General features: G+C 57.1%; 1 pseudogene across 1 annotated transcript; it reads left to right on the top strand.

The window, feature by feature from the left end:
* The first annotated feature begins 5,681 nt into the window (after positions 1-5,681).
* Positions 5,682-11,292, top strand: LOC115936492 (histo-blood group ABO system transferase 2-like; annotated as a pseudogene). Its single transcript, XR_014139885.1, has 3 exons — positions 5,682-5,866; positions 7,997-8,287; positions 10,318-11,292. The product of XR_014139885.1 is annotated as a histo-blood group ABO system transferase 2-like (transcript).
* Positions 11,293-14,650: the final 3,358 nt, after the last annotated feature.

Raw genomic sequence — 14,650 nt, 5'->3', positions numbered from 1 at the left:
CCCCCGCGGGTCTGCCCAGGCCTCGGGTTACGAGTTACGTCCCGACAGTGCGCTGGCCGAGCAGGGGACCCGGCATGGGGCGCGGGACTGGGGACCCGGGCTGGTTCTCACGGGCGGGTCCGGGAAACCCCTTCCCTCCACCTGGTGGGGTCCTCAGGCACCCAGAGATTTCCTCTCCGGACCCTGGTTCTCGCTCCCCTCGCTCAGTGGGGCGCTGGGGAGTCGGGCCCGCGGGAGCCGCCCCAGTCCGACCCCGGGAAGCCAGGGCGCAAGGTTGCAAGGTCGCGGAGGGGCTGGGGCCCTGGCGGCGCCAAGAGCAGGCGAGGAGGTCTCCGTGGGACCCGGGGCCATGGCCAACGTGCCGCAGACGCAGGCCGGTGAGGGGTGGTCCATGGGTCCCCCAGCAGGAGGGGCCCCGCGGGGATGATGAGCAGCGCGCCTGAGGGCCTGCAGGGGGCGTCCCCAGCCACAGGCTGCAATGGGAGGTCGGGAGCTTGCTAGGACCCGCGTGCTGGGAGCCAGCAGGCCTGGTGGCCGCGGGCATCCCTGGGGTTGGCGGTCCCGGTCCAGCGGAGGTCGGGGGCCCTGCCGACGCCCCCTATGCACCCGCTGCGGCCTCTCCCTGCACTGGGGTGCTTGGGGCTGGGCGAGGGGCATTGCGGCCAGGGCTGGGGTGGGCAGCTGGCGAGGGGGCGCAGTGGGGGCCACCCCCCAGGACTGAACCCTGGGCGCAGAACACAGGAGAACGCAGGCTCAGATGCGGAAAGCCCGCCTGTGGCCGAGGCGTGGTGGCCCCCGGGCTCGCGGTGCTCTAACTTCCAGACTGCGTGCACCTGCGTCCTAGGGCAGGCAAGTGTTTGGGGGGTCAAGGTAGAGCAGAGGCCTCACCGAGGTTGGGGGAGGAGGTCGAGGCCCCGGGAGTCTCTGGAATGAGCTGTTGTGGGGTGTGGTGCTCAGGCTCGCTGTCCCGGAAATCACTCCCGATTTGTTCCTGTTTACTGTAAGCTGGGGCTCTGCTCCTGTCACTGACCTTCAGGAAAGCCGGGTGGTGAGTGTGCTTCTCATTTTACCAGTGCAAAACTGGTTTAAGGAGATCAGGGTCGCCCTCCCGGGTCATAAGGCAGGAAGGGCCAGACTGGAGACTGGGATCCAGGTCTCTTCAGCTGCAGCCCGTCCTTCCTGGTTCTGCCCTCAGTCTCCTTTATCGTAGTTTGTTCCTTTTTTCCTCGAAAAATTCTTGCTCAGCATTGACACAATAAACCACACACGAAGTGTGCAGCTCAGTAAGTTGTGACCCATGTAGACACCTGCGGATCCGGCACTCCAGTCAAGGCAAGAACTCACGTGTCTCCCCACGGGCTGTCCCTCATGCCTCTGGTACTTGCTGTGGCAAAAGAAATAGAGAAAAAAAAATCAAACTTCCTTACAACTCACAGCCCATCGACAAGCCCTTGAGACAGGCAGAGTGACCTTCCTCTGGAGTTTAGCTGCCCCAATGTTCATACTTGCTAGAGGCAGAAGGTAGCCTTGGTTTGACATTAGTCTGACCCCCAGGATCCTGTAAAAATCCCCTTGGAAACTTCCTTTATCTCCATCCCCCCACAGTACGAGTTAGCAGTCATCCCCCAAGCATATGACCATTGACATACCTCTGAAGGGTCTCACGACTTAAGGTTTTACTGGACAGGAGTAAGTGACCTTTTCCTAACCGCAGCTAGCCCCTCAAGGTCCTGGAAACCTTGCTTCCAAATTCCTTGGAGACTTAAACTATCCATTACACCCCCCAACTTGAACGTATAGAATCAGTCTCTCCTCATGACCCCAGTGCAGCTCTTTCTACCCTCGGGTCCTACCCCCGTGCTTTAATAAAACTACCCTTTTTGAGCCAAACACATCTCAAGAATTCTTGATCGTTCGCTCCTGAACCCCATTTCACAGCGTACTGCACTGTCTTGGTTGACCTCAGGCTACAGGGACCAGTGTTCTACCTGCTCTGGGACTCTTGAGGAGCAGGGGCTCTGTCATTGGTCTCCATACCCCTGTGGTTCCAGTGACATCTGGCCCATGACTGACCCCATGCAAACCTGAAGATTGAGTTCAGGTCTTTTGAGAAACCTGGCAAACAATCCCCATTCTCAGATTCCCTACATCCCTTCATCTGTTCATTTATTCATTCAACCGATATTTTTAAAGATTTGATAAGTACCAGGAGGCCTAGTGTTGGGGAGGACACCAGGTGAGGAGGTAACCTCGGAGACACGAATGGGGAGCCCCCAGTGTGTGAAAATCTGGGGTACAGGCGTGCCAGGAGAGGACCCGGCTTGGGGGAAGGCACCCCCATTATCAGCTGGGCATGTTAGGGGAGAGAAGGGCTGGGAAAGGAGCCAGTCTGAGAGAGAGGCAGGAAGGGGTCCTGGAGGGCCTTGGAGAGGGCAGTCAAGGTGGCAGGCGGTCAGCTGGGTGTGCGGTGACCGGGCTGCTCTGTGGGTAGCTCCCGCGAGGTGCTTGACTCCTTCACCCTCAGACCCTACACCTTGGAGGACAGACAGAACCATGTCCAAGAGTTCTGGAAAATGGCATGGCTCCAGGCTCTGGCTCTCCTCTCCTTGTGGCACGTCTCTCAGGAGCCGACTGGTCACAGAATTACGAGCCTAACCTCCATTCAGTCTGGACTGAGCCTGACTCTGAACGCACCTAGTGTTTCTCTTCCTTGAGCTTAGGGGCCAGTGTTCTCCTATTGATGGCACTTACTGTTTTTTTTTTTTCTAGATTTATTTATTTGAGGGGGGATTGGCAGAAAGAGAGGGAGAGAGAATCCTTAAGCTAACTCCCCACTGAGCCATGACCTGAGCTGAAACCAAGAGTCAGACACTTAACCTACTGAATCATCCAGGTGCTTGTCTGGTGACACTTACTTTTAATAGCTTTATGAGAGTATTACTTATATACCATAACATTCACCTGTTTTAATTGCACTACTCAATTATTTTTAGTCCGTTTACAGAGTTGTGTCATCGATCTTGGAATGTTCCCCAGAATTCCCCGGTGCCCATCTGCAGTCCCTCCCTGTTCCAACCCACCTGAGGCAACCACTTTCTGTCCCCATAGCTTTACCTTTTCTGGACTTTTCGTATCAGTGGAGTCTTAGAATATGTGATCTCTTGCATCTGACTCCTTTCTCGTTGAATAAATGTTTTCAAGGTACATCCATGTCGGAGCGTGTTATCCATGTTTATTTTTCTTGCTGAATATTTCCATTATATGGACGTACCATGGTTTGCTTATCCACTCTTCAGTGGGTGGACATTTTGGTCGTTTCCTCTTTGTAGTTTTGTGAACAACACTGCAGTGAACATGGCGTACAAGTGTTTGTGTGGACGTATGTTTTCATTTCTCTTGGGTGGACACCTAGTTGTGACGTCGCTGGATCATATGGTAATTGTATGTTTCACATTTTCAGACTACCCAACTCTCTTCCAACGTGGCTTTGCCATTTGACGCCTCCACCCGCAGCGTAGGAGGGTTTCTGTTTCTCCACATCCTCACCAACCCTTGTTGTTCTAGCCATATTTGTGAATAGAAGGTGGTATCTCCCTGAGGTTTTGATTTGCTTCACCTAATGACTAAAGACGTTGAGCACCTTTCCATGTGCTAATTATCCATGTGAATGTGTTTGGTGAAAGGTCAGTAAAAAATGCTTGCCTTTTGGGCGCCTGGGTGGCTCAGTTGGTTAAGCGACTGCCTTCGGCTCAGGTCATGATCCTGGAGTCCCTGGATCGAGTCCCGCATCGGGCTCCCTGCTCGGCAGGGAGTCTGCTTCTCCCTCTGACCCTCCCCCCTCTCATGTGCTCTCTCTCATTCTGTCTCAAATAAATAAATAAAATCTTTAAAAAAAAATGCTTGCCTTTTAAGAAATTGGAGTATTTGTCTCCTTTGTTGAGTATTAAGAGTTCCTTAATTTGGGATACCTGGTCCCTGTTAGATACAAGATTTGCAAATATTTTTTCTTGATTTATGGCTTGTCGTTGAACTTTCTTCATGCTGTTTTTGAAGGCAAGAGTTTTAATTTTGATGGACTCTACGTAATCAGTTTTTCTTTTATTGATTGTGCTTTTGGTGTCATATGTAAGAAATCTCTGCTTGTCCTAATGTCACAAAAACATAGTCCTATGTTTTTTTGTAAAAGGTTTCCAGGGGCGCCTGGGTGGCTCCATCGGTTAAGTGTCTGCCATCAGGTCAGGTCATGGTCTCGGGGTCCTGGGATCGAATCCAGGGTTGGGCTCCCCATTCAGCAGAGAATCTGCTTCTCCCTCTGCCCCTCCTCCCACCCGTGCTCACTCTCTCAAATAAATAAGTAAATAAATAAATAAAATCTTTTAAAATTTTTTAAAAAATGAAAGTTTTCCAGTGTGTGTCTTTCAAGGATGCCTGCGTCGTATCTAAGCTCTCTCAACTGTCGGCAAGCAGTTCTTACTAGTGTTCCCTTAAAATGCTTTTAGTCTTTGTATTATTCTGGTGTCAGTCCTCCTCTTCCATTCCTGATTTTATAGGCTTTGTGTCTCTCCCCTTCCCTCTCTGTCCCCCCCCACCTTCTAAATTTGGTCAGTCAGCTACAGCTTTATCCACTTGTGTTGCTCTTCCTGAAGAACTCGCCTTCGGTTTCACTGTGTTGTCCCCTTTCTGGGTCTTGTAGTTTCTTAGGGTCAAAACTTAAGCACCGACTTGAGATTTTTTCTATTCATATCCAGGCATTTACAGTCTAAGTTTCCCTCAAACATGGCTTTGGCTCCATCCCATGAATGTTGGCATGTGGTACTCTCCTTTCCATGCAGCTCAGAAGATACCTCTTGGACCCGCCGGTCATTTAGAGGCCTGCTGCTTCGTTCGCACGTGTTTGTGGGGTTCCCAAAGTGCCTTGTCACTGCCCTTCTTATCTCGCTCCCTGTGGTCGGAGCGCGGGCTTTGTGTGAGAGCGATCCTCTTCAATGCATCACTCCTTGTTTTGTGACCGAGCACTTGCTGCACCTTGCAGGATGTTCCATGTCCCGCTGAGGACGGTGTGCATTTTGCTGTTTGCTGCACCGAGTGTTGTGGGTGCTGTCAGGTGGTCTCATCGGTCGGCGGTGTTGTCCAAGCTTCTGTATCTGCTGCTTGTCTAAGTACCACTTCCATTATTGACGGCGAAGCAGGATTTTGAAATCTCCAACTATACCTGTGGGATGGACCATTTCTCCCTTCAGTCGTGCCCGTGTTTGCCTCGTGTGTTTTGGGGCCAGGCTGCGAGATGTGTGCATGTTTGTGCATGTTGTCCTATCTTCAGTGCGGTCCTCTAGTGCTCATTTCAGCGCCGTCATTTCAGACTCCAAGGAAAGGGGGTGCTCGGTGGAAAGAGGCCCTGGGGAGGCCTGCCTACCTCTAGGATCCGTGGGGACGCCCGGGCGATGTGTTGCGAGGGAGGAACGCCCTGCCCCCCTCCCTGCGAGTGAGAGAGAAGCCAGTGTTGATCAGGTCATCCAGATGCCGGCGGGATGCTCAAAGCACCTGCCAGGGGGAGGCAGCCTCCATGGGAGCTGATGTGAATCACACGCGAGGGAGGTGGGCAGGTTGGGAGGAGCAGAGTGGAGTGACCCGGGTCCCACGGCTGTTTTCCAGGAAGAACACAATGCTGCTCACTTCGCACCATGGCCTTCCTCCTGATAACGCTCGTCTGGGTCCTCTTCGGGGAAGAAACGTGGACCCCCGGCCGGACCTTGCACGCAGCCGTGGCAGCAGGGAACAGAGCTGTCCCCCACGCCAGCACCCCCATCATCATGACAGGACTGATGAGCTGCCCCTCCACACACACCCTCCCACTGAACCCCACCTTGTGGGGAGCTGCCGTGCTGTTAGCTTCCGGAGGGAGAAGATTCTAGAACTATGGAGTAAAGGCCCGCGGCTGCTCTCCTGGGGGCTGGGGACACGGCCGGACCCGCTCCCTGGGTCAGCCTCAGCTGTGCTGTCCACACAGGGCCCCCCCGGCTGCGTAGGGAGCTTACGTGGAGCACTGTCCGCAGTGATGCCCTCCTGCCACCTCCGTGGATGGGATGTGTCCCCGGGCTCTGGGGACAATTGCCCCCGGCCCTGCCCAAGCCCCTGCAGCTGCGCCAGGGAGCTCTGGGCTCCCTGCGGGGGGCCCTGCTCCTGCTTTGCACGGGGATGGATGGACAGCCATCCCTGGCCCACCCTCCTCAGCAGTGGCCTTTGGTGGCTCTTTCCACAGCCCTGGCTGCCCGAGCCTGAGAAGCGTGATGCTAGGGGTCAGGGAAGCGGGGGCCGGGTAAGTGGGGTGAAGGCAGGGTCACGATGCCTGACAGCCTCGCGGACTGGCTGTGTGCCGGGGGGCAGCGGGGGCTGCTTCACGGGCTGGCCCCGCACCTGGGCTGACGCATCGGTGATCTGAGCCTCAGTCTCTTCCACCCCACTCTGCCCAGAGTGGCCAGGCCACTTCCATGACGAGTCCCCTGGGAGGACGGACCCCCACCTGTCTGGCTTCAGCCTCGACCTCTCCTCTGACCTCCCATCTCCTGCCTCCAGGGTCACCTGTTTGTCCCACCGTGACCCCCTGCTCCTGCCCCGCTCCTTCTCTCAAGTCCCTGATTTAGGGAAAGGCCTCGCCTTCCCCCAGCCCAAGCTGGAAGCCTGGCAATCCTCCTTGCCTCCCCCCCCACCACCCCCCACACTGCTCCGAACAGGTCTGCCTCTCCTGCCTCTAGGTACCTGTCTGTCCCCATGGAGTATCTGCGCTCCCTGCCCTGCTCTAGGGGAGGCCCCGTCATCTTTCCGGCAGCTTCCAAGATGTCTCCCTGTCCTCTGCTGCACAGAGCCCATCCTCCTCCTGGAGCCAGAGTGATCTTTCTGGGACAAACCTACGAGCCCCTCTGGGGTCTGTTCCCCTAGAGTCAGCCACCTGCTGTGGGTCACAAACCGCCCAGTTCGTGGTGTGAGACGTCCCAGCCACTGACCCCCACATCTCCCCATATCCTGGGGGTGACTAGGCTCAGCTGGGCAGTTCTGGCCCAGGCCTGTCCCGTGAGTGTAGACGGACGGTACCGGGCTCAGGGGCAGCTTGAAGGCGTCCTCCCATTTCCCGGGTGGACGCTGGCTCTGGCCTGAGACCCCGGCTGGGGCCTGCCCTCGGCCTGTGCTCCTTCTCAGCCTGTTCGGCGGTTCCGTGATCAGTGTCTCCAAGACACACAGGGCTGCGTGGCCCTTGATGAAGTGGCTTCAGAGGACCCACAGCACCTGCACCACCGCACAGGATTTGTTAGACCCTCAAGAGCAAGCAGCTGGGTGCAGAGCCTGGGGAGGGAGCCCCCCTGGGTGGGAGGGGCCTCAGGTGCCGACAGGGTCTGGAACCAGCAGCTGCTCGGTCTCAGCTCAGGAGCGCGTGCAGACACGGGGGTGCAGCCTGTGGGGACGGCTCCTCCTGGAAGGACCCAGAAGCTCAGGCACCTGCAGCAGCTCCCCAGCCCCACTGACTGGGCACAGCCACATCCCTGCAAACTCACATCACGCTGTGTGATTTTCAGGATGCTTTACCCCCAGCCCAAGGTGCTAACACCCGTGTGAGCACATTCACTGAAATCTCTCCCCCTCCCCTTCCCTCTCTTTCCCTCCCTTTTTCAAACTTAGGGAAATTTAAGGTAGACATGGAAGAACGGGCTGATTGAAAACTCAGTGGGTGCACGATTGCCAGATTCTTTTCCTCTCCCTGTTTCTGAGATCTGGATTTGGAGCCCACAGATTATTCTCTGTCCTTTTCTCCTTCTGTGCCTTGCATTTCCTGCTTTCTGTCCCTTGCCCCCCAAAGAATGTGTAAGGGGGGCTTGCTCCCTCCCGGGGGAGGGCCCCTGGCCTTGCTGGGAAATCCCAGCTCCCACTCTGAGGTCCAGCAGGGACCAGGTTTGCTTAGAGCTGGGAGGGATTTGCACAGGTTTGCGTTTGGGTTTCTTGCAAGTGTGAAGTCCTTCTGGAAGGAAGGTGCACCTGGTGGGTCCCTGAAGTCATGGGGGGGAGGGGGAGGTCCCGGGGGGGGGGTGGTGAGCACCAGGGCCCTTGGTGCGCTCACCCTCCTCCCAGCTCGCATTTGCCGTGCTGCTCTCTTGTGTCCCAGGAGGAACGATGTCCTTGTCCTCACCTCTTGGCTGGCCCCCATCATCTGGGAAGGGACCTGCAACACTGACATCCTGAATGAGCAGTTCTAGCTCTGGAACTTCACCATCGGACTACCGGTGTTTGCTATCAAAAAGTAAGTAGATGAGATGACAGAGTGTGGGGACCGGGAGGCAGGAGAGACGGGGGACATCAAGGTGTGTGTGTGTGTGTGTGTGTGTGTGTGTGTTGAGCACAGAGTGGGGGGACCCCCGTCCTGGGGATTAATGTGAAAGTGCATGCTTTCAGCAGTCTTACTGGACTCTTGTGGGCCCAGTGAGGGGACAGCCCCTGGCTCCCTCTCAGGAGGCTGCACATCACAGAGGGTGACAGCTCCGGCCTGCTGCCACCACCCTCGGACAGACACAGCCCTGACCCCAGGCCGCTCTCCTGATGAGTCAAGGGGCAGAGCACCCCAACGTCCGGGCTACCGGGGAGCCCCCCCACCAGAGAAGTGGAAGGGGGGGACACGTGTGCACTGTGGATTGGTAGCGAGGCGATGCCTGTCGAGCTGGCCCCTCCTGTGTGTCCCTTACAAGATGAGGCTCATGAGGGCACAGCCAGGTCAGACAGCACTCGGTGCCAGAGCCCAGGCCCCTGAGAGGGAGCTGAGCAGTGAGGCCCTGGGACTCCAGCGGACCCGGGAGCGCCCTGGGCACTCTGCTGGCAAGTGGCCCGGCCCCTCGGAGTCTCTGGAAGCTGGGGTTGGCGACAGCATCGGCTCTCAGGATTGCCATGGGGGCCACGAAAGCCCGGGGGTCAGGGCCTGCGGCAGGCGGAGCTTCCTTCCCCCACAGAGCTCAGCCGAGGCCCGCAGGATGGCCCTGAGGCCCGTGCAACCCTTTTCCCAGGCCATCGCAAGGGAGGCATTCGGCCCCTTGTGCGGGGACTAAGAAGGGCCCAGGTCGCCTCAGAGTCGTCCTCCAGTTCCCGGAGACCAGGGACTGAAATCACCAACCAGACCCTCACTGCCCAGGGTCCGCGGCCAGCCCTGTCCCAGCCCAGTCCTCACGTGTCCCGCTCTGGGCCGGGAGCGCGGCCCCGGGGCGTGGGCAGGTGCTGGGCTTGCATGAAGGAGCCCTTGCCGACAGCATCCTCGGAGGGAAGCAGCCGCGAACCCACACTCACAACGGCTGGGCCTGGCCTTGCCCCTGGTGACCTGACTCGGGCCTGCGGGGTGTGTGCCTGTCCCCTGTTTCAAGGCAGTGCCCGCCTTCCCCGTGTGAGCCCTTGACTAAGCTGCCAGGTGTGGGGCAGGCCCAGGGAAGTAGCCTCAGTGCCTGCTCAAAAAAACCAGTCTCAGAGGGGCTCACCATACTTGCCTGACGATGGGGGAGCTGCTGTCCCCACGGTGGGGAGCAGGTAGACCGCTCACAGGGGCACCAGCCATGTGAGGGGGTTGGGCTGGGGGAGGGGGAGATGTAGACCTGGATCCGGAAGCTTACCCGCTTGGATTCAAGGCTGGGGCCTAAGCAACCCCCCTCTTCTTTCCCCTTCCCTGCCCCCGGGCTGCACCTGATTCCTGGTTGGGGGAGTTCCAGGTGACCCCTCCTAGGAATACCAGTGGTTGACTGAGGACCTTGTCAGCGAGAGGCCCAGTAGCCTTCAAGGGGGGACCCTCCAGAGGGTGGAGCCAGCTGTGGGGACCAGCGACAGTCCACTCAAAGCAAGAGGGGCAGGTGGCCAGCCCTGCTTCTTCTACCCGGTCTGTAGGGCACAGAAACGACGGCTGTGTCCAAAGGTGCTCCACTCCTGGCAGGTGGGGACAGGACCTGCAGGGGGCGGCTGGGGGAGGGCACCTGCAGGGTTTGCCCGGGAGCTCAGCACAGGGGGAGAGTTCCTGGCTCCAGCATGCTGACTGTGGGGCTGCACGGGTTTCCAGCCTCCCAAGCCTCAGGCTCCCATTTGTAAGATGGGGTGCCGATGGCCCCCATCTCTGGGAACGGAAGGGAGGGAGGCCCCGCCGGCAGACACGCTCAGGACAGGCCAGGAGGGTGGCTGTGGCTTAAAGCAGCCCAGGGCCTGCCCCCATGATGAAGGTGCACACGAGCACGGCCCCGAGCTCTGGGGTCCTGCCGCCAGCCTCTGGCAGTGACCCTCCTCCCGCCCTGTCCCCCGTCCCTGTAGCTACGTGGTCTTCCTGGAGCTGTTCCTGCAGATGGCGGAGAAGCAGTTCACGGTGGGACACAGGGTCACCTACTACGTCTTCACCAGCTGGCCGGCTGCCATGCCCCATGTGCCACTCCGGGAGGGCCGGAGGGTGGTGGTCTTCGAGGTCCCCGGAGCCCCGTGCTGGCAGGATGTGTCCGTGCACCGCATGGAGATGATCAGCAACTTCTCGCAGCGGCTCTCCCTCCACAAGTTGGACTACCTGGTGTGCGTGTAGTGCACATGAAGTTCAGCGACCACGGGGGGGTGGAGATTCTGCCCCCCTCTTCGGCACCCTGCACCCTGGTTTCTACAGGGCAGCCCGTGAGGACTTCAGCTACGAGCGCTGGACGTGGTCCCAGGGGCCATCCCCAGGGCCCAGAGTGACTTTTACTACGCAGGAGGCCTTTCTGGGGGTTCAGTGGTGGAGGTTCCCAACTGACCTCAGCCTGTCACCAGGCGATGGTGGTCGACTGGGCCAGTGGGATCGAGGCCGTGTGGCACGACGAGAGCCACCTGAACAGGTACCTTCTCTACCCCAAGCCCACCAAGGTGCTGTCCCCAGAGTACCTGTGGGACCCGCAGCTGCTGGGCTGGCCCCAGGTCATGACGAAGCTGAGATTCGTGGCCGTGCCCAAGAATCACCGAGACATCCGGGACTCGTAAGGGGCTGACCCCGACTCCATCAGGTGGTGCCACCCCGAGCAGAGCCGTCAGAGCAGATTCCTACCTCTGTCCCCTCGAGGGAGACTGTGGAGCCCAGCATTGCCCACACGGCCGTGTTCAGGGCCCCCAGCGCCCCCCGCCACAGGAGGCCTGTCTGGGGGTCCAAGTTCCTCTCTTTGTGGTCGGTGCGTTTGGATCACTTGTGCGTCATTTGCAGCTGTGAAGGCCTCCAACTCTTATGTCGGATGTTTTTCTGTGTCAGTGCTGAGCAAACATTTTATTTTTTTTGAGATTTATTTATTTATTTGACAGAGCACAAGCAGTGGAATGGGAGAGGGAGAAGCACGCTCCCCCTGAGCAGGGAGCCCGATTTGGGGCTCGATCCCAGGACCCTGGGATCATGACCTCAGTGGAAGGCAGACGCTTGACCGACCCAGCTACCCAAGCACCCCCTGCCTTGCTTTTAAGTGGCTCTTCCCGTGCTGGTGTTTGTGAAATGTGGGCGCTCGCTCGTCTGGATGCCTGTCCTGTTGGGGTCCCTCAGTGCCCACCCAGTGCACTTATGCTCTCATCGGCCTGCATGGCATCTCAGCAGGTGTTTACTGAGTGCCTCCTGTGAGCTCCGTCTCCCAACAAGGGGCAGAGCGTGAGAGCGAGAGCTAAGATACAGGATCCCTGTTCCTGGGCCCTCCTGGGACACGCGATGGCCCCGTCCTCCGGACTCACTACTTTCCTTGTTGTTGTAAGGAGATAGACATCCGACTGATACAGGTAAGCACGCTGAAGTGTAGAATTCAGTGGCAATCAGTACATTCACTGTTCTGCACCTGCCACCTCCATCCATCACTATAACTTTTTCATCATCCCAAGTCACTCTGGGCCTCTCCCCACAAGACACTAACCCCCCATTCCCCCTCCCCAGCCCTGGGACCCACCAACTCCTTCCACCTCGAAGAGTCGGAGTGCTCTCGGTCCTGCAAGTGGGATCCTCCAGTATCGGTCCTTTAGGGACTGGCTTCTTTCACGTGGCACCCAATGGCCTCAAGGTTTGTCCCCATTAGCCTGGACCTGACCCACTTTTCCCCAAATGGAGTGGCTCAGCCCACCCTCTCCTGTCTAAGCCGAGCCTCCTCAGTCCCCTCTGCTCCTCTCATCTTCATCCTCAGCCTGAAGGGTCCCCGGACACTGCCCCTAGGGCCTCATTGATCCTAGCCAATCTGTAGCTTTGAAGACCTGTTCAATCCAGATGCTGACATCTCCCCCCAGGGCCTTAGGCCTCACCTATCCCATCTGTCCACGTCAGGTACCTGCTCTTCCCACCAGCCGGTCACCTGCTCCTCCCACAGGTGTCCCCATCTCAGGAGAGGGAAACACCAAGTCCAGACCTTTGGAGTCCTCTGTGACTTCTTGCTTGCCACCCACTCTCCCAGTAGTGAGGTGGCTCTTGGAGGGCATTCAATGTCCAAAACATTTAAAGGCATATTGAGTCTCTGCTGCCTAGGGCAATAGAGGACAGTTGGGGCAAGTAGAAACCAAGCAGAATCACTGGAATTAAGGCCGAGTTTTGAGGGGCTTTAGGGAAGAAGGGCCTGGAAGCTCTGATCTATTCCCGAGCCCCGAGGACACTGCACGCACCCAGCATGCATGGGCTGGGTGCATGCTCGGGGCCCACCTGAGAAGGCCCTAGGCTCTCCCCTCGGGTGATTGTCAGACTCTGCAAATAGGAAGCGAAGGCCAAGGCAGAGTCCTACACGGCCTGGCTGGTGCCGAAGGTGGATCCTGACACACACCCAGAGCCCTGCTCCCTGTCTGCAAAGCTGGAAGTTGCTTTATTCGGGGGTTGGTTTCCAGATGTTTAAGGAAATCTCGCCCAATCCACAGTAGACCATTATATTCACAGACCAGACACTTCCAGGGCCACACACGACAAGGAATACAGATTTGACAAAGTTAGTTCAGATGAGTCCCCAAGCCCACAGAACTACCGTGAGAGGAGCAACAGTGACCCCTGGGGAGGAAAGAACTGTACCTGACTTGCTACATTGCACTATTCACAGAGTCCCGGATCCAAAGGCAGAGAGACGAGTGGGGTGACACAGGAAAGTATGTATCTCAGTGGGGCTGGCACGGGAAGGCGGTGGACTGGCATGATCTCCAGGTGCTGAAAACACGCCTGGGTTGTTATGTAAGGAAAATCTAGGAGAAGGGTGTGTGGGTTGTGCAGGGGGCAGTAGGTTCCTTTCTAGCATTGTCCTGGGGTCAATCACGCCAGGTCTTGCTGGCGTCAGGCAGCGGTGAAATCTCAAGGGGTCGTTTTGGTGCCTGCCGGGTGTTTCACTTGAGTTCACAGATGAGCCCGAAGGAAGGACGTCATCAGTTAGGAAGTATAGACAAAGGTCGGAGTGGAGGTGGGTAAAGGCCTCTTTCACTCAGAGAGCAGGGGAGCTCCGAGCCTCTGCTATCCACATTGCCCTGCTCATTGCTTCCATCCGCCTGGCCCTGAGTTCTGTCCTTTTAATGAACTGGTCATCTAGTAAGTAACATGTTTCTCTGAGTTCCATGAGCCACTCGAGCAGATGATTCGACTCTGAGGAGGAGGTTGTGGGGACCTCCAATCTGTAGCCCATAGCTCGGAAACACGGGTGACCTCTCTGTCCAGCCACTGGCTGACCACTGAGTTAACAGCACAGGGATTCAGTGGCCACACACAGCAAAGAACACAGACTTGACAAAGGTAGTTCAGAAAAGTCACTAAGACAACAGTAGTCACTACAAGGAGCAGCAATCATGAAGCCTGGCGTGGGGAAGGTCTGATGGTCAGGATGCTTCCAATGTAATCTTCATCATCACGCCCTGGACTTGTCACTGGGGCCAGGTCCCCCGTCTCGAGTCAAGGAGCTCCTACATGTTCCATGTGCCTCTCCCTGGCTCCCCCAGCCATGAACAGCCCTGTGCTGCTTCCCAGCAGAGGTCAGTTTTAACCAAGGCCAGGAAGATGGGATGGGTTGTCCTGACTTCCCCACCCTGCTCCCCACCAGTGCTGCAGGAGAGGAGAAAGTTTTCCTCAACCCTCTCAAGGTCCCTCTCTGGGTCTGGAAATTGACAAAGACAGGTCAACAGGAGAAAAGCAGCAAAGTGCGTTGATTTATTGGTGGGAGCCTCACTCAAGACCATGCAGACCAGTAGAGGTGTCTCCCTTTTAGACAAAGGGTCCCAGAAGAGGCAGGAGACAAGGAAGACGACAGGACAGAGCTGCCCAAAGAGGACAAAGTAAGGGTCAGAGGATCACAGAGACCCTTGGGAAAGCCTGGAGGCCCTGGAGACATTGGCTGAAATGCTGTCATTGGGTCAGAAAAGTGGTGTCACAACCCCCCAGCGACATTGTATGATTTACTCTTCGTTGTTTCTAGGAATCAGTGTGTATGGGCCATTAGAACTCATGCTGCATTAAGTCTAGCATATACTTACTTTTCATCACTTTTCAGGACTAGATTTTTCTAGAGGATGTGCTGAGTGTGGGTGTCTCCATTCTTTTCTTTGTGCAGCTGGCCTCTGTTTTCAGGAGCAGATTCTTGGTGCTCATCACCTCTGTTAGCCCTGAGGACTGCCCCCTATCACCTCTCACAGTGGACCTGAGTGCCATGTG

This window comes from Leptonychotes weddellii, chromosome 14, assembly GCF_054177405.1.
Source record: "Leptonychotes weddellii isolate Sample4059 chromosome 14, ASM5417740v2, whole genome shotgun sequence".
NCBI classification, from domain to species: Eukaryota; Metazoa; Chordata; class Mammalia; order Carnivora; family Phocidae; genus Leptonychotes; species Leptonychotes weddellii.
This window is presented reverse-complemented; position numbering and strand designations above follow the sequence as displayed.